Genomic DNA, 26,051 nt, shown 5'->3' on the forward strand with positions numbered 1-26,051 from the left:
TGCCGTATATGATCCTATATGATAATACCATGCCGTATATGATCCTATATGATAATACCATGCCGTATATGATCCTATAGGATAGTACCATACTGTAAAAGACCCTATAGGATAGTGCCATACTATATAATATCCTATCTGGTTATACGGAGCAGAATTGATCTTTGCCCCTCAGCACCGAGCATTTATAGCGCTGCTGTGCTCCTACCCAGTGACGGCCATACGGGCCCGGTGGTAGCTTCCACCTCTGCAGGTACATTTGGGTATTGTATGGACAGATGGGCACTATGGAGGTCAGGTACAAGGGTCACTATCTGTGGTAGAGGCGCGTGCGTTATCACCATCCCCTGACTACACCGCCCCTCATCCACACGGTCATTTCACAACTTCATCACCACTTGTGACCGGTCGAGTTGAGCATCTTCCAAGTAGTAACGGGCGACGCAGCAGAGAAGGGGGCACGGACATAACGGGAGGCAGAACGGCGGCGCCCTGTGCGATGCTCGCGCCACGTACCTACGACAGACTACTCCCAGGTCGCCCATGTGCACTGATGGGAGTCGTGCTCCTCTATCGGAATAGTAACTCCAAATATCTGAAACATCCCAGGAATGAGGTGGTTGCTGATTTGGCACAGCTGGTGGCTTCCTGCTGTTTCTCTGGCTGGCACCGGTGTACAATGGACAGTATTGTTGTGCAACGAGAAAGAAATAAAATCCCCCCCCCCTTCTGTCTTTTTTTTCCCGGTGCCCACAAGAGGGAGGTTGAGTCACGAACAAGTAAAACGAAAGAAGTGACTAAAGTCAGAAAAGTGAGCGGCACCCGGCAGCCTGGGCACACGGCTCCACGTTACCTCGCCCGCCGGGTATTGGCCTCCATACAACTAAAAAAAGACAAAAAATTGGCAGCTGGACGTACCTGATGTGGAAGCGGCCTCGCTCCGAACTCTGGACTCACCACGATTTCCATAAACTCGGCCACTCCCAGTTTATAATACATTATGCATTAATTCCAACATCGGATTGTGCTGCCGGTAGGGGACATTATCGGCAGCAGGTTGTCAGGCAGCTCTGCCAGCATGTGTGCTGCGCCCCACCCCCTCCATGTGGGCACCAGGCCCGTCACTCACATGACCGGAGGATGACGGGCAGCTGTAGGGGGCGCTATGGGAGCATGGATATGGCTGCCTCCCATCTGCAACAAAAAAGGGATCTTACTGGGGCTGCAGATGTACCGGCACATAAGACCCCAGTACTATGGGTGGCCAATGATAAAGGGTTTTCATTTGGGTCCCACATTACTACTTGAAATTTAAATTAAAATGAATCTGTCACCAGGTATTTGCTCACCCATACGATGTAGGGACAGAGACCCTGATTCCAGCAGTGTATCACTTACTGCCACAGTTTTGATAAAATCCCTGTTTTCTCTGCTGCAGATGTATCAGTGCTCGGAATGCTGAGCTTTGTATAGCCCCGCCCACGCCACTGATTGGCTGCCTATTCACAGCTGCCAATCAGTGGTGGGAGGCGGGGTTGGACTACCTGGCAGCAGGATTGCTAGTCCTCTAGTGAGAATCTCCTGCTGATTCTATCACAGCCGCAGAAAGCAGCCCAGTAAGTGACACATGACTGGAATCAGAGCATCAGCCTGAACATCATGGTGGTGTCAAAGATCTAATGACAGATTCCCTTTAAAGGGATTGTCCAAGATAAAAAAGGGTCCTTTGTGGGGCTTTATATAAAACCACAAGTACAGTCCCCGTGCCGCCCCTCTGCCCTGCGGCTAGTGCCCCCCACTGGTCGCCAGCGGAGGACATCAGATGAACCCTGCAGCCGTCACTTATTGTCCGTCAGTCTTCTAAGATTGTACGCGATCGCCGCAGCCTTTTAGCAGCTGCTGATTGGCTGAATTGCTCTCCTGATGCTCCTCCCACCAGAACAGAAAGCCATGAGACCGGTGGAGGACACGATGGCAGTGTGGAGGACCGGCGGGGGATCCAGGAGTGTTATGAACTGGTGGTTTAGGAGCAACATGGGACGAGCTCTGAAGGAGGTGGTACCTGTACTGACCGCAGTCCCTAAGCTCAACACAACACTAGAAGTAGTCGTGGAATGCTCCTAACTCTCCCTAGGCACCTCGTCACAGCCTGAGAACTAACTACCCCTAAAGATAGGGTTAGGGTTCTCTTGCCTCAGAGAAAATCCCCAAAGGATAGATAGCCCCCCACAAATAATGACTGTGAGTGGAGAGGGAAAAGACATAAACAGAATGAAACCAGGATGAGCACAGGAGGCCAGTCTAGCTAAATAGATAGGACAGGACGGAATACTGTGCGGTCAGTATAAAACACTACAAAAATCCACACAGAGTTTACAAAAATCTCCACACCTGACTAAAGGTGTGGAGGGTAAATCTGCTTCCCAGAGCTTCCAGCTTAACTGAATATATCCATACTGACAAGCTGGACAAAACATAGAAAGCACAGAACGAATAAGTCCACAACCTGTGGACAGAAAAGGGCAAGCAAGAACTTAACTTTGCTGAACTGGTCAGGATAACAGGGAAATCCAAGAGAGATGTGAATCCAACCAGGAACCATTGACAAGTGGCACTGGCTGAAGGGAAGAGCCAGGCATAAATAGCCGAGCAGAAAGACAATGAGTGGAAGCAGCTGCAGACTGCTAAATCCAAGGAGCAGCCATTCCACTTAAAACCACCGGAGGGAGCCCAAGAGCTGAACTCACAAAAGTGCCACTTACAACCACCGGAGGGAGCCCAAGAGCGGAATTCACAACACAGGAGGTCTGTCAACAACGTCATGGGTCCGTTTTTTAAAAATATTTTTTTTACTAGTGGTCAACCCCTTTAAGCAGTCGTAGTGATGATGATTGGTTCAAACCCCTTTTGTTACCAGATTGGATAAATTACACTTCAGTCTGACGCGCGATTTGCCAACTGTTGGGGGAAACTTTCAGGAGGCGCTCCGCCTGGTTTCCGTGTTCTGGATAATTCCATTGCGGCTCGTTTGCTGCTGCTGACGGAACTCTTGTTCTATGTGTCAATAGGGAGGAGCTTCTGGAAGAGGAGGAGCTTAAAGATCTAATTGACCTCTTAAAGGGGTTTTCTAGCACCGCTGATTTGTGAACCCTGAGGAGTACCTTAAGTAGTTGGGAGGGCGAGAGGCTCGGAATTAATGCTGCAGCCCCTTTACTTTCAGTATTGTAGACGTCCCAGAGATCAGACGCCCTGTAATCATATTCTAGAGGAATACCCCTTTAAGTGTGACTAATATTGACCCCCTGAATTCTTCATTTTTAAAAGTTGTGGGTGGGTGCGAGGAGTGAGTCCTGATTTTGTGTCGGGGTCCTGGAAGCCAAAACCACTCTTTACAAGTGTCTTGATTCACCCCCCCCCCAACATATCGAGGCCCTGATCTATTTATCATTTCCATAAACTGATAATCCAGAATACTTGACAATCCGCCAATATGACTGTACTTAGACTATATCCGGTGAGTTCTGAGAATTTCTGTGCGGACATGAACAGCGCCCCCCGTGGTCGCAGGCCATAGTGCACGTTGCCAGGTCACACATGTGAACACAATACCTGCGGCACGGCTGGCATCATGTCTTCTCCCAGCTCGCCTTCTATATACAGCCCGTCGCCTGGCACCATATACATTCACACCACTTACATGGCCGCAGCTCTCTGTACGCCCAGCTCCGAATTTATGGCGTCTACGGACACAGAAAATCTACAGAAAAACTTTGCGCCAGTCACTTCTTCCAACGTCTCAGGCTTCACCTGCAGTCCCATGTAACACGCCAGCTCACACAATGTGAAGTGAAAATGAGCTGCACCAAGTCACAGACACGCACTGCTTCATCTAATAAACCGTCCTGCAGTCCCACGCAAATCAATAGATAACAAATTAGGATATCAGGAAGAGTTGTGTCAAATGACAAACACAGCTCTTCTATGTCTGCAAGAAAATCATCATCTGCCTGCAGTCAGTGAACTGAATTATCTCAAAGGACAAACCCAGCTCTGCTAACTCAGAGATAACGTGTCAGGGTTACCTGCTCTCCTATGGAAATCCGCATATGAAGAAGCGACATGACAAACCCAGCTCTGCTAACTCAGAGATAACGCGTCAGGGTTACCTGCTCTCCTATGGAAATCCGCATATGAAGAAGCGACATGACAAACCCAGCTCTGCTAACTCAGAGATAACGCGTCAGGGTTACCTGCTCTCCTATGGAAATCCGCATATGAAGAAGCGACATGACAAACCCAGCTCTGCTAACTCAGAGATAACGCGTCAGGGTTACCTGCTCTCCTATGGAAATCCACATATGAAGAGTGCCACATGACAAACCCAGCTCTGCTAACTCAGAGATAACGCGTCAGGGTTACCTGCTCTCCTATGGAAATCCGTATATGAAGAAGCGACATGACAAACCCAGCTCTGTTAACTCAGCGATAACGCGTCAGTGTTACTTGCTCTCCTATGGAAATCCACATATGAAGAAGCCACATGACAAATACAGCTCTGCTAACTCACCGATAACGCGTCAGGGTTACCTGCTCTCCTATCGAAATCCGTATATGAAGAAGCCACATGACAAACCCAGCTCTGCTAACTCAGAGATAACGCGTCAGGGTTACCTGCTCTCCTATGGAAATCTGCATATGAAGAGTGACACATGACAAACCCAGCTTTGCTACATAATACACTAAAATGTACTTGCATGCTTATTAATTCGCATATAAAAGGGTCCAAACACAAAAATTAATTATCACTCTTGCCCTCCCGTCCCGGTAATACCGCCATACCCCCAGTGGTGGCAGCGCTCACAGGTCAGTGGTGGCAGCGCTCACAGGTCAGTGGTGGCAGCGCTCACAGGTCAGTGGTGGCAGCGCTCACAGGTCAGTGGTGGCAGCGCTCACAGGTCAGTGGTGGCAGCGCTCACAGGTCAGTGGTGGCAGCGCTCACAGGTCAGTGGTGGCAGCGCTCACAGGTCAGTGGTGGCAGCGCTCACAGGTCAGTGGTGGCAGCGCTCACAGGACAGTGGTGGCAGCGCTCACAGGACAGTGGTGGCAGCGCTCACAGGTCAATGGTGGCAGCGCTCACAGGTCAGTGGTGGCAGCGCTCACAGGTCAGTGGTGGCAGCGCTCACAGGTCAGTGGTGGCAGCGCTCACAGGTCAGTGGTGGCAGCGCTCACAGGTCAGTGGTGGCAGCGCTCACAGGTCAGTGGTGGCAGCGCTCACAGGTCAGTGGTGGCAGCGCTCACAGGTCAGTGGTGGCAGCGCTCACAGGTCAGTGGGGGCAGCGCTCACAGGTCAGTGGTGGCAGCGCTCACAGGTCAGTGGTGGCAGCGCTCACAGGTCAGTGGTGGCAGCGCTCACAGGTCAGTGGTGGCAGCGCTCACAGGTCAGTGGTGGCAGCGCTCACAGGTCAGTGGTGGCAGCGCTCACAGGTCAGTGGTGGCAGCGCTCACAGGTCAGTGGTGGCAGCGCTCACAGGTCAGTGGTGGCAGCGCTCACAGGTCAGTGGTGGCAGCGCTCACAGGTCAGTGGTGGCAGCGCTCACAGGTCAGTGGTGACAGCGCTCACAGGACAGTGGTGGCAGCGCTCACAGGACAGTGGTGGCAGCGCTCACAGGTCAGTGGTGGCAGCGCTCACAGGTCAGTGGTGGCAGCGCTCACAGGACAGTGGTGGCAGCGCTCACAGGTCAGTGGTGGCAGCGCTCACAGGTCAGTGGTGGCAGCGCTCACAGGTCAGTGGTGGCAGCGCTCACAGGTCAGTGGTGGCAGCGCTCACAGGTCAGTGGTGGCAGCGCTCACAGGTCAGTGGTGGCAGCGCTCACAGGTCAGTGGTGGCAGCGCTCACAGGTCAGTGGTGGCAGCGCTCACAGGTCAGTGGTGGCAGCGCTCACAGGTCAGTGGTGGCAGCGCTCACAGGTCAGTGGTGGCAGCGCTCACAGGTCAGTGGTGGCAGCGCTCACAGGTCAGTGGTGGCAGCGCTCACAGGTCAGTGGTGGCAGCGCTCACAGGTCAGTGGTGACAGCGCTCACAGGACAGTGGTGGCAGCGCTCACAGGACAGTGGTGGCAGCGCTCACAGGTCAGTGGTGGCAGCGCTCACAGGTCAGTGGTGGCAGCGCTCACAGGACAGTGGTGGCAGCGCTCACAGGTCAGTGGTGGCAGCGCTCACAGGTCAGTGGTGGCAGCGCTCACAGGACAGTGGTGGCAGCGCTCACAGGTCAGTGGTGGCAGCGCTCACAGGTCAGTGGTGGCAGCGCTCACAGGTCAGTGGTGGCAGCGCTCACAGGTCAGTGGTGGCAGCGCTCACAGGTCAGTGGTGGCAGCGCTCACAGGACAGTGGTGGCAGCGCTCACAGGGATGACCCCAATATCATCCATGACAGCTACAATGTCTGACTCCACATTCCTCCCACAGTAATGATATAATGGGCCTCAGCCCGTCACAAAAATTCTGCATCTCCCAATATACCTTGTAATTCAGCTTCCACCATTCCCAGATCCGTGCTTGCTGTCATTGAATGGAGACATTCCTGTCTATACCAGGCTTGGCGCAATCTTACAGGCCACATACAAAAAGCTGTTGTTCGAGCCCCCTGATATCATGACCAAGAGTTTGCTACCATTGTATCCACCTACTGATAGGATGTCTGTTCTCCTTGATACCTGCACTGGCACACTGTAACAAACTATCAAGGCAGGAATAAATTTTCTTGCTGCTGTAGTAATTTACAGACATTGGTCTGGACTAATCCATCAGACATTGGTCTGGACTAAACCGTCAGACATTGGTCTGGACTAAACCGTCAGACATTGGTCTGGACTAAACCGTCAGACATTGGTCTGGACTAAACAGTCAGACATTGGTCTGGACTAAACAGTCAGACATTGGTCTGGACTAAACCATCAGACATTGGTCTGGACTAAACCGTCAGACATTGGTCTGGACTAATCCATCAGACATTGGTCTGGACTAAACCGTCAGACATTGGTCTGGACTAAACAGTCGGACATTGGTCTGGACTAATCCATCAGACATTGGTCTGGACTAAACCGTCAGACATTGGTCTGGACTAAACCGTCAGACATTGGTCTGGACTAAACCGTCAGACATTGGTCTGGACTAAACAGTCGGACATTGGTCTGGACTAAACCGTCAGACATTGGTCTGGACTAAACAGTCGGACATTGGTCTGGACTAAACCGTCAGACATTGGTCTGGACTAAACAGTCGGACATTGGTCTGGACTAAACCGTCAGACATTGGTCTGGACTAAACCGTCAGACATTGGTCTGGACTAAACCGTCAGACATTGGTCTGGACTAATCCATCAGACATTGGTCTGGACTAAACCATCAGACATTGGTCTGGACTAAACCGTCAGACATTGGTCTGGACTAATCTATCAGACATTGGTCTGGACTAAACCGTCAGACATTGGTCTGGACTAAACCGTCAGACATTGGTCTGGACTAAACCGTCAGACATACTGAGCCACCATACAGTGTTAACCATGGAGCTACAGTGCTAACCACTGAACCACCATACAGTGCTAACCACTGAACCACCATACAGTGCTAACCACTGAACCACCATACAGTGCTAACCACTGAGCTACAATGCTAAGCACTGAGCCACCATAGTAACCACTGAGCCACCATACAGTGCTAACCACTGAGCTACAATGCTAAGCACTGAGCCACCATAGTAACCACTGAGCCACCATACAGTGCTAACCACTGAGCCACTGTGCTAACCACTGAGCCACCATAGTAACCACTGAGCCACCATAGTAACCACTGAGCCACCATAGTAACCACTGAACCACCATACAGTGCTAACCACTGAGCCACCATAGTAACCACTGAGCCACCATAGTAACCACTGAGCCACCATACAGTGCTAACCACTGAGCCACCGTGGTAACCACTGAGCCACCGTGGTAACCACTGAGCCACCATACAGTGCTAACCACTGAGCCACCATAGTAACCACTGAGCCACCATGCAGTGCTAACCACTGAGCCACCATAGTAACCACTGAGCCACCATACAGTGCTAACCACTGAGCCACCGTGGCAACCACTGAGCCACCATACAGGAAAAATGCCCCATGGTCAATGTGTTAATTTCTGAGATTAGTGAAACTGACTAGTAACAGACTCTCAGCTGTGAGCAGTGATCCATTCTGATGAGATCTTGGCCTATGGATCTTCCCAGTGGCGTAACCTGAAACTCATCGGCCCTGATGCGAAAGCTTCAGCGGGGCCCCCAAATATTTTAAATCTTCAATATCAATAGTCTTTTTCTATAGGCCAAAGGGACTTTTAGGGCCTCTAGGCTCCCGACCCCGGGTGCTGTGGCCACCCCTGCACCTGTTGTAGTGACACCCCTGGATCTTCCCGTTCACTGGCAGCAAGCAGAGATCTTTAGCAATGCCAGGGATTGATGCACAGAGTATACTAGAATGATGCAGAACTTTTCATTATTCAAAGATTGAGCTTAATTTACATGAAACTGGAAAACCCCTTTAAGAACAAGGAGGTGGCGGCAACATCACGTCTGTGCCGAGAGCCAGAACCACGACTTTGGTGACTGCGAAAACAGGAAGTGGACGGGTGCGTGGAGCGATTGGTGGCGGTGCTGCTCCCCGGGCGCACACTAGGTGTCGCCGTCACAGCAGTGTCCTCCTCGCTGGCTCTCCGGTGTCATGGCGGAGCAGGTGACATGAAGCCCCCTGGCCACATACGACTCGCCTGGCAGAGCTCCGCTAACCTCACACCACCCCAGTAACCGTGGAGGAGCGCGGCCATGATGGGAGGCGTAGTGCTTTCTGGATGTTATGTACACAGCTGCAGAGATATTTTTACATCCAGAACACACGTCCCTCTCACCCGTCCCCTCCCGGCCCTCCCGGGAACACGCTGGGGTACGGGGAGTTGTAGGGACGTCTCATGGGGAAGCAGCAGAACACGTCGGGCTCCATGCACATTGTGCGGACATTATGGGGCAGGAGGAAGCAGCCGGCGGCCTCACAATGTGTCCTTGTCATCTCACACTCATCACAATGCAAATATCTGAGGAAAACCGCCTTATAGTATAGGGACAGGCAAATGTACGGACAAAGGGGGTCTGTGACCGGCGCCAAGTCCCCCAACACAGCCACAGCCAGGATATCCGGAGAGACGGCATAGATATGGAACAGACCTATCACAGATAGATACAGGGACCCACACAGCAGGAGAGGACCCTGCGCAAGAACAGTATATGGGCCCCTGTGCAAGAACAGTATATGGGCCCCTGTGCAACAACTGTATATGGACCCCTGTGCAAGAACTGTATATGGGCCCCTGTGCAAGAACAGTGTATGGGCCCCTGTGCAACAATAGTATATGGGCCCCTGTGCAAGAACAGTATATGGGCCCCTGTGCAAGAACAGTGTATGGACCCCTGTGCAAGAACAGTGTATGGGCCCCTGTGCAAGAACAGTGTATGGGCCCCTGTGCAACAATAGTATATGGGCCCCTGTGCAAGAACAGTATATGGGCCCCTGTGCAAGAATAGTATATGGGCCCCTGTGCAACAATAGTACCGTATATGGGCCCCTGTGCAAGAACAGTATATGGGCCCCTGTGCAAGAACAGTATATGGGCCCCTGTGCAAGAACAGTGTATGGGCCCCTGCGCAAGAACAGTGTATGGGCCCCTGTGCAAGAACAGTATATGGGCCCCTGTGCAAGAACAGTGTATGGGCCCCTGCGCAAGAACAGTGTATGGGCCCCTGTGCAAGAACAGTATATGGACCCCTGTGCAACAATACTATATGGGCCCCTGTGCAAGAACAGTATATGGACCCCTGTGCAACAATACTATATGGGCCCCTGTGCAAGAACAGTGTATGGACCCCAGTGCAAGAACAGTGTATGGGCCCCTGTGCAAGAACAGTGTATGGGCCCCTGTGCAAGAGCTGTATATGGGCCCCTGTGCAACAATACTATATGGGCCCCTGTGCAAGAACAGTATATGGACCCCTGTGCAACAATACTATATGGGCCCCTGTGCAAGAACAGTGTATGGACCCCAGTGCAAGAACAGTGTATGGGCCCCTGTGCAAGAACAGTGTATGGGCCCCTGTGCAAGAACTGTATATGGGCCCCTGTGCAACAATACTATATGGGCCCCTGTGCAAGAACAGTGTATGGACCCCTGTGCAAGAACTGTGTATGGGCCCCTGTGCAAGAACGGTATATGGGCCCCTGTGCAAGAACTGTATATGGGCCCCTGTGCAAGAACAGTGTATGGGCCCCTGTGCAAGAACAGTATATGGGCCCCTGTGCAAGAACAGTATATGGACCCCTGTGCAAGAACAGTATATGGGCCCCTGTGCAAGAACAGTATATGGGCCCCTGTGCAAGAACAGTATATGGACCCCTGTGCAAGAACTGTATATGGACCCCTGTGCAAGAACTGTATATGGGCCCCTGTGCAAGAACAGTATATGGGCCCCTGTGCAAGAACTGTATATGGACCCCTGTGCAAGAACTGTATATGGGCCCCTGTGCAAGAACAGTATATGGACTCCTGTGCAAGAACTGTATATGGGCCCCTGTGCAAGAACAGTGTATGGGCCCCTGTGCAAGAACAGTATATGGGCCCCTGTGCAAGAACAGTATATGGACCCCTGTGCAAGAACAGTGTATGGACCCCTGTGCAAGAACAGTATATGGGCCCCTGTGCAAGAACTGTATATGGGCCCCTGTGCAAGAACAGTGTATGGGCCCCTGTGCAAGAACTGTATATGGGCCCCTGTGCAACAATTGTATATGGGCCCCTGTGCAACAATAGTATATGGGCCTCTGTGCAAGAACAGTATATGGGCCCCTGCGCAAGAACAGTATATGGGCCCCTGTGCAAGAACAGTATATGGACCCCTGTGCAAGAACAGTATATGGGCCCCTGTGCAAGAACAGTATATGGGTCCCTGTGCAAGAACAGTATATGGGCCCCTGTGCAACAACAGTATATGGACCCCTGTGCAAGAACAGTATATGGGCCCCTGTGCAACAACAGTATATGGACCCCTGTGCAAGAACAGTATATGGGCCCCTGTGCAAGAACAGTATATGGACCCCTGTGCAAGATCAGTATATGGACCCCTGTGCAAGAACTGTATATGGACCCCTGTGCAAGAACTGTATATGGGCCCCTGTGCAAGAACAGTATATGGGCCCCTGTGCAAGAACTGTATATGGACCCCTGTGCAAGAACTGTATATGGGCCCCTGTGCAAGAACAGTATATGGGCCCCTGTGCAAGAACTGTATATGGAACCCTGTGCAAGAACTGTATATGGACCCCTGTGCAAGAACTTTATATGGGCCCCTGTGCAAGAACAGTATATGGACACCTGTGCAAGAACTGTATATGGGCCCCTGTGCAAGAACAGTATATGGACCCCTGTGCAAGAACAGTATATGGACTCCTGTGCAAGAACAGTATATGGGCCCCTGTGCAAGAACAGTGTATGGACCCCTGTGCAAGAACAGTATATGGGCTCCTGTGCAAGAACAGTGTATGGGCCCCTGTGGAAGAACAGTATATGGGCCCCTATGCAACAATACTATATGGGCCCCTGTGCAAGAACAGTGTATGGGCCCCTGTGCAAGAACAGTATATGGGCCCCTGTGCAAGAACAGTATATGGACCCCTGTGCAAGAACAGTATATGGGCCCCTGTGCAAGAACAGTATATGGGCCCCTGTGCAAGAACAGTATATGGGCCCCTGTGCAAGAACAGTATATGGGCCCCTGTGCAAGAACAGTATATGGGCCCCTGTGCAAGAACAGTATATGGGCCCCTGTGCAAGAACAGTATATGGACCCCTGTGCAAGAACTGTATATGGACCCCTGTGCAAGAACTGTATATGGGCCCCTGTGCAAGAACAGTATATGGGCCCCTGTGCAAGAACTGTATATGGACCCCTGTGCAAGAACTGTATATGGACCCCTGTGCAAGAACTGTATATGGGCCCCTGTGCAAGAACAGTATATGGACTCCTGTGCAAGAACAGTATATGGGCCCCTGTGCAAGAACAGTGTATGGACCCCTGTGCAAGAACAGTATATGGGCTCCTGTGCAAGAACAGTGTATGGGCCCCTGTGGAAGAACAGTATATGGGCCCCTATGCAATAACAGTATATGGGCCCCTGTGCAAGAACAGTATATGGGCCCCTGTGCAAGAACAATGTATGGGCCCCTGTGCAAGAACTGTATATGGGCCCCTGTGCAAGAACTGTATATGGGCCCCTGTGCAAGAACAATGTATGGGCCCCTGTGCAATAATAATAATCTTTATTTTTAATAATCTTTATTTTTATATAGCGCTAACATATTCCGCAGCGCTTTACAGTTTTGCACACATTATCATCACTGTCCCCGATGGGGCTCACAATCTAGAATCCCTATCAGTATGTCTTTGGAATGTGGGAGGAAACCGGGGTGCCCAGAGGAAACCCACGCAAACACGGAGAGAACATACAAAGTCTTTGCAGATGTTGTCCTGGGTGGGATTAGAACCCAGGACCCCAGCGCTGCAAGGCTGCTGTGCTAACCACTGCGCCACCGTGCTGCCCAAGAACAGTATATGGGCCCCTGTGCAAGAACTGTATATGGGCCCCTGTGCAAGAACAGTGTATGGGCCCCTGTGCAAGAACAGCATATGGGCCCCTGCAAGAACAGTATATGGGCCCTGTGCAAGAACAGTATATGGGCCCCTGCAAGAACAGTATATGGGCCCTGTGCAAGAATAGTGTATGGGCCCCTGTGCAAGAACAGTATATGGGCCCCTGTGCAAGAACTGTATATGGGCTCCTGTGCAAGAACTGTATATGGGCCCCTGTGCAAGAACAGTGTATGGGCCCCTGTGCAAGAACAGTATATAGGCCCCTGTGCAAGAACTGTATATGGGCCCCTGTGCAAGAACTGTGTATGGGCCCTGTGCAAGAACGGTATATGGGCCCCTGTGCAAGAACAGTGTATGGGCCCCTGTGCAAGAACAGTACATGGGCCCCTGTGGAAGAACTGTATATGGGCCCCTGCAAGAACAGTATATGGGCCCTGTGCAAGAATAGTATATGGGCCCCTGTGCAAGAAGAGTATATGGGCCCCTGTGCAAGAACAATGTATGGGCCCCTGTGCAAGAACAGTATATGGGCCCCTGTGCAAGAACTGTATATGGGCCCCTGTGCAAGAACAGTATATGGGCCCCTGTGCAAGAACTGTGTATGGGCCCCTGTGCAAGAACTGTATATGGGCCCCTGTGCAAGAACTGTGTATGGGCCCCTGTGCAAGAACAGTATATGGGCCCCTGTGCAAGAACTGTATATGGGCTCCTGTGCAAGAACTGTATATGGGCCCCTGTGCAAGAACAGTGTATGGGCCCCTGTGCAAGAACAGTATATGGGCCCCTGTGCAAGAACAGTGTATGGGCCCCTGCGCAAGAACAGTGTATGGGCCCCTGTGCAAGAACAGTATATGGGCCCCTGTGCAAGAACAGTGTATGGGCCCCTGCGCAAGAACAGTGTATGGGCCCCTGTGCAAGAACAGTATATGGACCCCTGTGCAACAATACTATATGGGCCCCTGTGCAAGAACAGTATATGGACCCCTGTGCAACAATACTATATGGGCCCCTGTGCAAGAACAGTGTATGGACCCCAGTGCAAGAACAGTGTATGGGCCCCTGTGCAAGAACAGTGTATGGGCCCCTGTGCAAGAGCTGTATATGGGCCCCTGTGCAACAATACTATATGGGCCCCTGTGCAAGAACAGTATATGGACCCCTGTGCAACAATACTATATGGGCCCCTGTGCAAGAACAGTGTATGGACCCCAGTGCAAGAACAGTGTATGGGCCCCTGTGCAAGAACAGTGTATGGGCCCCTGTGCAAGAACTGTATATGGGCCCCTGTGCAACAATACTATATGGGCCCCTGTGCAAGAACAGTGTATGGACCCCTGTGCAAGAACTGTGTATGGGCCCCTGTGCAAGAACGGTATATGGGCCCCTGTGCAAGAACTGTATATGGGCCCCTGTGCAAGAACAGTGTATGGGCCCCTGTGCAAGAACAGTATATGGGCCCCTGTGCAAGAACAGTATATGGACCCCTGTGCAAGAACAGTATATGGGCCCCTGTGCAAGAACAGTATATGGGCCCCTGTGCAAGAACAGTATATGGACCCCTGTGCAAGAACTGTATATGGACCCCTGTGCAAGAACTGTATATGGGCCCCTGTGCAAGAACAGTATATGGGCCCCTGTGCAAGAACTGTATATGGACCCCTGTGCAAGAACTGTATATGGGCCCCTGTGCAAGAACAGTATATGGACTCCTGTGCAAGAACTGTATATGGGCCCCTGTGCAAGAACAGTGTATGGGCCCCTGTGCAAGAACAGTATATGGGCCCCTGTGCAAGAACAGTATATGGACCCCTGTGCAAGAACAGTGTATGGACCCCTGTGCAAGAACAGTATATGGGCCCCTGTGCAAGAACTGTATATGGGCCCCTGTGCAAGAACAGTGTATGGGCCCCTGTGCAAGAACTGTATATGGGCCCCTGTGCAACAATTGTATATGGGCCCCTGTGCAACAATAGTATATGGGCCTCTGTGCAAGAACAGTATATGGGCCCCTGCGCAAGAACAGTATATGGGCCCCTGTGCAAGAACAGTATATGGACCCCTGTGCAAGAACAGTATATGGGCCCCTGTGCAAGAACAGTATATGGGTCCCTGTGCAAGAACAGTATATGGGCCCCTGTGCAACAACAGTATATGGACCCCTGTGCAAGAACAGTATATGGGCCCCTGTGCAACAACAGTATATGGACCCCTGTGCAAGAACAGTATATGGGCCCCTGTGCAAGAACAGTATATGGACCCCTGTGCAAGATCAGTATATGGACCCCTGTGCAAGAACTGTATATGGACCCCTGTGCAAGAACTGTATATGGGCCCCTGTGCAAGAACAGTATATGGGCCCCTGTGCAAGAACTGTATATGGACCCCTGTGCAAGAACTGTATATGGGCCCCTGTGCAAGAACAGTATATGGGCCCCTGTGCAAGAACTGTATATGGAACCCTGTGCAAGAACTGTATATGGACCCCTGTGCAAGAACTTTATATGGGCCCCTGTGCAAGAACAGTATATGGACACCTGTGCAAGAACTGTATATGGGCCCCTGTGCAAGAACAGTATATGGACCCCTGTGCAAGAACTGTATATGGACCCCTGTGCAAGAACTGTATATGGGCCCCTGTGCAAGAACAGTATATGGGCCCCTGTGCAAGAACTGTATATGGACCCCTGTGCAAGAACTGTATATGGACCCCTGTGCAAGAACTGTATATGGGCCCCTGTGCAAGAACAGTATATGGACTCCTGTGCAAGAACAGTATATGGGCCCCTGTGCAAGAACAGTGTATGGACCCCTGTGCAAGAACAGTATATGGGCTCCTGTGCAAGAACAGTGTATGGGCCCCTGTGGAAGAACAGTATATGGGCCCCTATGCAACAATACTATATGGGCCCCTGTGCAAGAACAGTGTATGGGCCCCTGTGCAAGAACAGTATATGGGCCCCTGTGCAAGAACAGTATATGGACCCCTGTGCAAGAACAGTATATGGGCCCCTGTGCAAGAACAGTATATGGGCCCCTGTGCAAGAACAGTATATGGGCCCCTGTGCAAGAACAGTATATGGGCCCCTGTGCAAGAACAGTATATGGGCCCCTGTGCAAGAACAGTATATGGGCCCCTGTGCAAGAACAGTATATGGACCCCTGTGCAAGAACTGTATATGGACCCCTGTGCAAGAACTGTATATGGGCCCCTGTGCAAGAACAGTATATGGGCCCCTGTGCAAGAACTGTATATGGACCCCTGTGCAAGAACTGTATATGGACCCCTGTGCAAGAACTGTATATGGGCCCCTGTGCAAGAACAGTATATGGACTCCTGTGCAAGAACAGTATATGGGCCCCTGTGCAAGAACAGTGTATGGACCCCTGTGCAAGAACAGTATATGGGCTCCTGTGCAAGAACAGTGTATGGGCCCCTGTGGAAGAACAGTATATGGGCCCCTATGCAATAACAGTATATGGGCCCCTGTGCAAGAACAGTATATGGGCCCCTGTGCAAGAACAATGTATGGGCCCCTGTGCAAGAACTGTATATGGGCCCCTGTGCAAGAACTGTATATGGGCCCCTGTGCAAGAACAATGTATGGGCCCCTGTGCAATAATAATAATCTTTATTTTTAATAATCTTTATTTTTATATAGCGCTAACATATTCCGCAGCGCTTTACAGTTTTGCACACATTATCATCACTGTCCCCGATGGGGCTCACAATCTAGAATCCCTATCAGTATGTCTTTGGAATGTGGGAGGAAACCGGGGTGCCCAGAGGAAACCCACGCAAACACGGAGAGAACATACAAAGTCTTTGCAGATGTTGTCCTGGGTGGGATTAGAACCCAGGACCCCAGCGCTGCAAGGCTGCTGTGCTAACCACTGCGCCACCGTGCTGCCCAAGAACAGTATATGGGCCCCTGTGCAAGAACTGTATATGGGCCCCTGTGCAAGAACAGTGTATGGGCCCCTGTGCAAGAACAGCATATGGGCCCCTGCAAGAACAGTATATGGGCCCCTGCAAGAACAGTATATGGGCCCCTGCAAGAACAGTATATGGGCCCTGTGCAAGAACAGTGTATGGGCCCCTGTGCAAGAACAGTATATGGGCCCCTGTGCAAGAACTGTATATGGGCTCCTGTGCAAGAACTGTATATGGGCCCCTGTGCAAGAACAGTGTATGGGCCCCTGTGCAAGAACAGTATATAGGCCCCTGTGCAAGAACTGTATATGGGCCCCTGTGCAAGAACTGTGTATGGGCCCTGTGCAAGAACGGTATATGGGCCCCTGTGCAAGAACAGTGTATGGGCCCCTGTGCAAGAACAGTACATGGGCCCCTGTGGAAGAACTGTATATGGGCCCCTGCAAGAACAGTATATGGGCCCTGTGCAAGAATAGTATATGGGCCCCTGTGCAAGAAGAGTATATGGGCCCCTGTGCAAGAACAATGTATGGGCCCCTGTGCAAGAACAGTATATGGGCCCCTGTGCAAGAACTGTATATGGGCCCCTGTGCAAGAACAGTATATGGGCCCCTGTGCAAGAACTGTGTATGGGCCCCTGTGCAAGAACTGTATATGGGCCCCTGTGCAAGAACTGTGTATGGGCCCCTGTGCAAGAACAGTATATGGGCCCCTGTGCAAGAACTGTATATGGGCTCCTGTGCAAGAACTGTATATGGGCCCCTGTGCAAGAACAGTGTATGGGCCCCTGTGCAAGAACAGTATATAGGCCCCTGTGCAAGAACTGTATATGGGCCCCTGTGCAAGAACTGTGTATGGGCCCTGTGCAAGAACGGTATATGGGCCCCTGTGCAAGAACAGTGTATGGGCCCCTGTGCAAGAACAGTACATGGGCCCCTGTGGAAGAACTGTATATGGGCCCCTGCAAGAACAGTATATGGGCCCTGTGCAAGAATAGTATATGGGCCCCTGTGCAAGAAGAGTATATGGGCCCCTGTGCAAGAACAATGTATGGGCCCCTGTGCAAGAACAGTATATGGGCCCCTGTGCAAGAACTGTATATGGGCCCCTGTGCAAGAACAGTATATGGGCCCCTGTGCAAGACCTGTGTATGGGCCCCTGTGCAAGAACTGTATATGGGCCCCTGTGCAAGAACTGTGTATGGGCCCCTGTGCAAGAACTGTGTATGGGCCCTGTGCAAGAACAGTATATGGGCCCCTGTGCAAGAACTGTATATGGGCCCCTGTGCAAGAACTGTGTATGGGCCCCTGTGCAAGAACAGTATATGGGCCCCTGTGCAAGAACAGTATATGGGCCCCTGCAAGAACAGTATATGGGCCCTGTGCAAGAATAGTGTATGGGCCCCTGTGCAAGAACAGTATATGGGCCCCTGTGCAAGAACTGTATATGGGCCCCTGTGCAAGAACAGTGTATGGGCCCCTGTGCAAGAACTGTATATGGGCCCCTGTGCAAGAACTGTGTATGGGCCCTGTGCAAGAACGGTATATGGGCCCCTGTGCAAGAACAGTGTATGGGCCCCTGTGCAAGAACAGTACATGTGCCCCTGTGGAAGAACTGTATATGGGCCCCTGCAAGAACAGTATATGGGCCCTGTGCAAGAATAGTGTATGGGCCCCTGTGCAAGAACTGTATATGGGCCCCTGTGCAAGAACAGTATATGGGCCCCTGTGCAAGAACTGTATATGGGCCCCTGTGCAAGAACAATGTATGGGCCCCTGTGCAAGAACAGTATATGGGCCCCTGTGCAAGAACAGTATATGGGCCCCTGTGCAAGAACAGTATATGGGCCCCTGTGCAAGAACTGTATATGGGCCCCTGTGCAAGAACAGTATATGGGCCCCTGTGCAAGAACTGTATATGGACCCCTGTGCAAGAACTGTATATGGGCCCCTGTGCAAGAACAGTATATGGGCCCCTGTGCAAGAACAGTGTTATGTTGATCCCAGGAGAGATAGATAATACATAGATAATAGATAGACGGGGTATAGACATGAGACAGATACATCGCAAGAAAAAAAGATAATAGATGATAGAATTTAGATCCCAAGTTAAAGTGATGATACAGAGATAACAGATGCAGATCAATGACAGATAGATTATACAGAGGCAATAGAGTGAGATACAACTGGCAGGGATACAATAGGCTGAGATACAATAGAGTGAGATACAATAGCCTCAGATACAATAGGCTGAGATACAATAAGCTGAGATACAATAGGCTGAGATGCAATAGAGTGAGATACAATAGGCAGAGATACAATAGGCTAAGATATAATAGACTGAGATACAATAAGCTGAGATACAATAGGCAGAGATATAATAGGCTAACATACAATTGGCTGAGATACAATAGGCTGGGATGCAATAGAGTGAGATACAATAGCCTCAGATACAATAGGCTGAGATACAATAGGCTAAGATATCATAGGCTGAGATGCAATAGGCTGAGATATAATAGGCTGAGATATAATAGGCTGAGATACAATAGGCTGAGATGCAATAGGCTAAGATACAATAGGCTAAGATATCATAGGCTGAGATGCAATAGGCTGAGATATAATAGGCTGAGATATAATAGGCTGAGATACAATAGGCTGAGATACAATAGGCTAAGATATCATAGGCTGAGATGCAATAGGCTGAGATATAATAGGCTGAGATATAATAGGCTGAGATACAATAGGCTGAGATGCAATAGGCTAAGATACAATAGGCTAAGATATCATAGGCTGAGATGCAATAGGCTGAGATATAATAGGCTGAGATATAATAGGCTGAGATACAATAGGCTGAGATACAATAGGCTAAGATATCATAGGCTGAGATGCAATAGGCTGAGATATAATAGGCTGAGATACAATAGGCAGAGGTACAATAGGCTAAGATATAATAGGCAGAGATGCAATAGGCTGAGATACAATTGGCTGAGATACAATAGGCTGAGATACAATAGGCTAAGATACAATAGGCTGAGATACAATAGGCTGAGATACAATAGGCTGAGATACAACAGGCAGAGATATAATAGGCTGAGATATAATAGGCTGAGAAACAATTGGCTGAGATACAATAGGCTGAGATACAATAGGCTGAGATACAATTGGCTGAGATACAATTGGCTGAGATACAATAGGCAGAGGTACAATAGGCTGAGATACAATAGGCTGAGATACAATAGGCAGAGGTACAATAGGCTAAGATATAATAGGCAGAGATGCAATAGGCTGAGATACAATTGGCTGAGATACAATAGGCTGAGATACAATAGGCTAAGATACAATAGGCTGAGATACAATAGGCTGAGATACAATAGGCAGAGATGCAATAGGCTGAGATACAATTGGCTGAGATACAATAGGCTGAGATACAATAGGCTAAGATACAATAGGCTGAGATACAATAGGCTGAGATACAATAGGCTAAGATACAATAGGCTGAGATACAATTGGCTGAGATACAATAGGCTGAGATACAATAGGCTGAGATACAATAGGCTGAGATACAATAGGCTGAGATACAATAGGCAGAGATATAATAGGCTGAGATACAATAGGCTGAGGTACATTAGGCTGAGATACAATAGGCAGAGATACAATAGGCTGAGATACAATAGGCTGAGATACAATAGGCTGAGATATAATTGGCTGAGATACAATAGGCTAAGATACAATAGGCTAAGATACAATAGGCTAAGATACAATAGGCTGAGATATAATTGGCTGAGATACAATAGGCTAAGATACAATAGGCTTAGATACAATAGGCTGAGATACAATAGGCTGAGATACAATTGGCTGAGATACAATAGGCTGAGATACAACACAGATACCAGAAAGCTGCACAGAGATAAATCACATGGGATAAAGTGAGGGAATCAGTGGATGGAGACCCCAGTATCTATGGCAGAGGTGTGATGGTGATGCTGCAGTGTAGGAGGGCAGGGTGGTCTCCGGGCACTTGCCGTGTGGCACACTGGCTGCATTCGGAGGCTCTCATGCTTGTTTTCTATAAGAAGCAGAGTGCTGGGTCACGTCAGGTCGAGTGGGACGATTGCCCAGTTCTAGGTTTTAAAGGAAAAACATACAGAAAGACACAAAAACACAGCAGTTTCCTTCATTAAATTCCACTCTACCTGCCATGGGCTTCTGGCCATAATGGAATTTCCCACTCGGGCCTCGAAGAGATGAACTGTTATATATTTAGTTATGGAGAAATAAACATGTGTATGATATGTAAAGAGGCTCGGCCCTATTATCTCACCCAGGGACAGCGATCAGATCAGGGAGCCCGGCTACTGTTTAACCCTTCACATAGTTCTCAGCCCTCATGTAGATAGACAAAAAAACAAGAACAAGAACTACTCAATCCATTTCTATATGATCAGTTTGAAGGGGGAGAAAGCACAGAGAGAAGATTACTAATACAACCCACCTAGGTACTGTGTTATATAACAGCACAAATCCTTACATTGTGGTTTAAAGGATTTCACATTCTGTGCTGATTCATTTTCTTGTAAATCTTTACAGTAATCAGACATCCATATTTTTCTACCACAGAGTTCCAGTCCTCTGAATAGGCATAAGATTACATGCTAACATTCTGTCTGCAGTCACCACTAGGGGGAGCTCCCTGTATATAGAGATACATGATAAGATCCTGTCTGCAGCCACCACTAGGGGGAGCTCCCTGTATACAGAGATACATGATAAGATCCTGTCTGCAGCCACCACTAGGGGGAGCTCCCTGTATATAGAGATACACGATAAGATCCTGTCTGCAGCCACCACTAGGGGGAGCTCCCTGTATACAGTGATACATGATAAGATCCTGTCTGCAGCCACCACTAGGGGGAGCTCCCTGTATACAGAGATACATGATAAGATCCTGTCTGCAGCCACCACTAGGGGGAGCTCCCTGTATACAGAGATACATGATAAGATCCTGTCTGCAGCCACCACTAGGGGGAGCTCCCTGTGTACAGAGATACATGATAAGATCCTGTCTGCAGTCACCACTAGGGGGAGCTCCCTGTATACAGAGATACATGATAAGATTCTGTCTGCAGCCACCACTAGGGGGAGCTCCCTTTATACAGAGATACATGATAAGATCCTGTCTGCAGCCACCACTAGGGGGAGCTCCCTGTATACAGAGATACATGATAAGATCCTGTCTGCAGTCACCACTAGGGGGAGCTCCCTGTATACAGAGGTACGTGATAAGATCCTGTCTGGAGTCACCACTAGGGGGAGCTCCCTGTATACAGAGATACATGATAAGATCCTGTCTGCAGCCACCATTAGGGGGAGCTCCCTGTATACAGAGATACATGATAAGATCCTGTCTGCAGCCACCACTAGGGGGAGCTCCCTGTATACAGAGATACATGATAATATTCTGTCTGCAGCCACTACTAGGGGGAGCTCCCTGTATACAGAGATACATGATAAGATCCTGTCTGCAGTCACCACTAGGGGGAGCTTCCTGTATACAGAAATACATGATAATATCCTGTCTGCAGTCACCACTAGGGGGAGCTCCCTGTATACAGAGATACATGATAAGATCCTGTCTGCAGTCACCACTAGGGGGAGCTCCCTGTATACAGAAATACATGATAATATCCTGTCTGCAGTCACCACAAGGGGGAGCTCCCTGTATTCAGAGATACATGATAATATCCTGTCTGCAGTCACCACTAGGGGGAGCTCCCTGTATACAGAGATACATGATAAGATCCTGTCTGCATCCACCACTAGGGGGAGCTCCCTGTATACAGAGATACATGATAAGATCCTGTCTGCAGTCACCACTAGGGGGAGCTCCCTGTATACAGAGATACATGATAAGATCCTGTCTGCAGTCACCACTAGGGGGAGCTCCCTGTATACAGAGATACATGATAAGATCCTGTCTGCAGACACCACTAGGGGGAGCTCCCTGTATACAGAGATACATGATAAGATCCTGTCTGCAGCCACCACTAGGGGGAGCTCCCTGTGTAAATTGCTGTAAGGTTGGTGTTCCTCCATATATATAGCACCTGTATCACTGTATATAACACTTTACAGTCTACTTCCCTCCATAGTGTGACATACAGTCTGTATACAATCTGTGTCCTCATTATGATGTACTGGATAGGTTTCTGCTCCTCTACATAGTGTCCCTCTCTATAAAGGTACGTGGGTCTTTACGGCTGGGTAACGCCCGCTCTTGACATTAAATTTGTTTTCCAGAACAGGATTTGAATTTGCCACCAAAGAATAGAAGACAAAAAATCCACATCCTTTCTGGAGAAAAGGGAGCAGTAGCTGATGCCAGGACCCAGCCCAGAACATCTCCTTTCAGCCGCCGCCATCCACAGCTGCACCATCTGCTGCCAATTATCTTAACCCTCTGACTGCTAGCCACAATGAGACATCTCCGGCTCCGCACCGTACTGTATGTTACAGGAGCAGTGCAGGAAATGTCTATTCAAACCAGTGAGGTCTATGATCAGGAGACATCGGGATCAGGCAGGACTTCAGATTCTACCAGTCTGGGCAACATCCACCACCGATCATGGGATCTCAGACCATTAAGGTTCCAGGCGCGAAACACAAGAATCCAATGAAACTGTTCCAAAATATTCTAACATTGTTGCGGGAAGATCTCATATATCAGGCGCCTCGGGCTGAACTGTAGGATATTCATATTTACACATCGGTGTTGTGCCCATGAGCCTGGGTGGGCACTTCATCTCAGGGGGTGTCTTTCACTTTAGGATGGCAGCATATTAGACGGTAGGTTGGTGAACCCTATTATACAACCCCTGGCAAAAATGATGGAATCACCGGCCTGGGAGGATGTTCATTCAGTTGTTTAATTTTGTCGAAATAAAGCAGATCACAGACATGGCACAAAACTAAAGTCATTCCAAATGGCAACTTTCTGGCTTTAAGAAACACTAAAAGAAATCAAGAACAAACAATGTGGTCGTCAGTAATGGTTACTTTTTGTAACCAAGCATAGGGGAAAAAATTATGGAATCACTCAATTCCGAGGAAAAAAATATGGAATCATGAAAAACAAACAAAAAACCCTCCAACACATCACTAGTATTTTGTTGCACCACCTCTGGCTTTTATTACAGCTTGCAGTCTCTGAGGCCTGGACTTAATGAGGGTCACACAGGACTCTTCATCAATCTGCCTCCAACCTTCTCTGATTGCTGTGGCCAGATCAGCTTTGCCGGTTGGCGCCTCGTCATCGACCATTTCCTTCAACTTCCAAAGATTTTCATTTGGATTGAGATCCGGACTATTTGCAAGCCATGACATTGACCTTATGTGTCTTTTTTCAAGGAATGTTTGCACAGTTTTTGCTCTATGGCAGGATGCATCATCATCTTGAAAAATGATTTCATCATCCCCAAACATCCTTTTAATTGATGGGATAAGAAAAGTGTCCAAATTATCAACATAACCTTGTGCATTTATTGAGGATGTAATGACAGCCGTCTCCCCAGTGCCTTTACCTGACATGCAGCCCCATATCATCAATGACTGGAAATTTGCATGTTCTCTTCAGGCAGTCATCTTTATAAATCTCATTGGAACGGCACCAAACAAAAGTTCCAGCATCATCACCTTGCCCAATGCAGATCCGCGATTCATCACTGAATATGACTTTCATACAGTCACCACAGTCCACGATTGCGTTTGCTTAGCCCATTGTAACCTTGTTTTTTTCTGTTTAGGTGTTAAAGGGAACCTTTCACCCCCAAAATGGAAGGTGAGCTAAGCCCACCAGCATCAGGGGATTATCTACAGCATTCTGTAATGTTTTCGTGTTTTGCTACCTCATAACCTGGAATTTCACAGTTTTTTTAACTATTCAACCCCTTCCCCCCTCCCCCCCCAACAAAGTCAGTACTGTGCAGAGCCTCCATTTGCAGCAACTGCAGCTGCTTTGGATAAGTCCCTATGACTATAAGCTTTCCACATCTTGCCACTAGGATTTCCGCCCATTCCTCAAGGCAAATGAACAGCAATTATCAAGTCTGACCACAGATTCTCCATTGGATAAAGGTCTGGGCTTTGACTAGGCCCCTTCAAAACATTTACACGTTTCCCCTTAAACCACTCGAGTGTTGTTTAAGCAGTATGCTTTGGGTCATTGTGTTGTTGGAAGATGAATATCCATCCCAGTCTCAAATCACTGACAGACTGAAAAAAAGCTTTGCTCAAGAATATCCCTATATTTCACACGGTCTTCCTTCCCCTAGACTTGGACCATTTTGCCTGAACCTGCTGCTGAAAAACATCCCAGCAGCATGATGCGGCCACCACCATGTTTCACTGTAGGGATTGTGTTCTTGGGGCGATGAGCTGTGTTGGTTTGGCACCAGACATAGCGTTTACCTTGGTGGCCAAAAAGTTCAATTTTGGTCTCGTCTGACCACAGCATCTTCCTCCATACATTTGGGAAGTCTTTTGGCAAATTCTAAAAGAGAGCTAACAACTTAACCCTATACTACTTAAAGATTAATCAGATAAAATTGAACTTTTAAAAAATTCCTCTAAAAAATGCTGTTAGGCAGGAGTTCAATCAGCAGGGAACAGTATAGCGAGGTACTTGTCAATTCTTTTGCACATGTCACTTTATCAGTGTGCTATTGTTCACCGTTTTTGCACATATTTTATTATTGCCATCTACCTTTATTATTAATCCTTATATGGCATTCCCCGTCTGCTCCTTTCTAGTGATGAGCGAATATACTCGTTACTCGAGATTTCTCGAGCACGCTCGGGTGACCTCCGAGTATTTTTTAGTGCTCGGAGTTTGTTTTTAGCGCCGCAGCTGAATGATTTACATCAGTTAGCCAGCATAAATACATGTGGGGGTTGCCTGGTTGCTGACAGGTAGGCGTTGGATGCAGGGAAATTGGTGCAGGGTGAACACAGCCAGCACGGTTGCTGGTATGGTGATGGATGGTTAAATTTTTTTAGAGGAATTTATTAAAAGTTAAATTTTATCTGATTAATCTTTAAGTAGTATAGGGTTAAATTGTTAGCTTTCTTGATTCATTGACCTTATTAGATTATTGTTACAGTAATTTTTCCAATTCTAAAAGAGCCTTACAATTGTGTGCAAGTAAAGGTTTTCTTCCACCCACTCTTCCATAAAGGCCACCTCTAGGAGTGTACGGCTTATTGCATTGGTATAGACAGATACTCCAGTCTCTGCTTGGGAACTCTCCCACTCCTTCAGGGTTACCTTTGGTCTCCGTGCTACCTCTCTGATTAATGCCCTTCTTGCTCGGGCTGAGAGTTATGGTGGGCGCCCTCTCTTG

At 49.1% G+C, this 26,051-nt stretch overlaps 1 protein-coding gene across 8 annotated transcripts in view; it reads right to left on the minus strand.

The window, feature by feature from the left end:
* ZBTB20 (zinc finger and BTB domain containing 20) overlaps positions 1–26,051 on the minus strand; it is a 1,044,548-nt gene that overhangs the window by 318,558 nt on the left and 699,939 nt on the right. The window contains exon 1 of one of the 8 annotated variants that reach the window (XM_069760559.1): positions 919–1,087. The exons of 6 other annotated variants lie outside the window; for them this stretch is intronic. The gene's annotated coding sequence lies outside the window, so the exon portion shown is untranslated. Of the gene's footprint in view, positions 1–918; positions 1,088–26,051 lie in introns of those variants that run through there. One more of the 8 variants, XM_069760563.1, reaches the window with a different exon arrangement.

This window comes from Ranitomeya imitator, chromosome 3 (genome assembly GCF_032444005.1).
Source record: "Ranitomeya imitator isolate aRanImi1 chromosome 3, aRanImi1.pri, whole genome shotgun sequence".
In the NCBI taxonomy this organism is placed as follows: domain Eukaryota; kingdom Metazoa; phylum Chordata; class Amphibia; order Anura; family Dendrobatidae; genus Ranitomeya; species Ranitomeya imitator.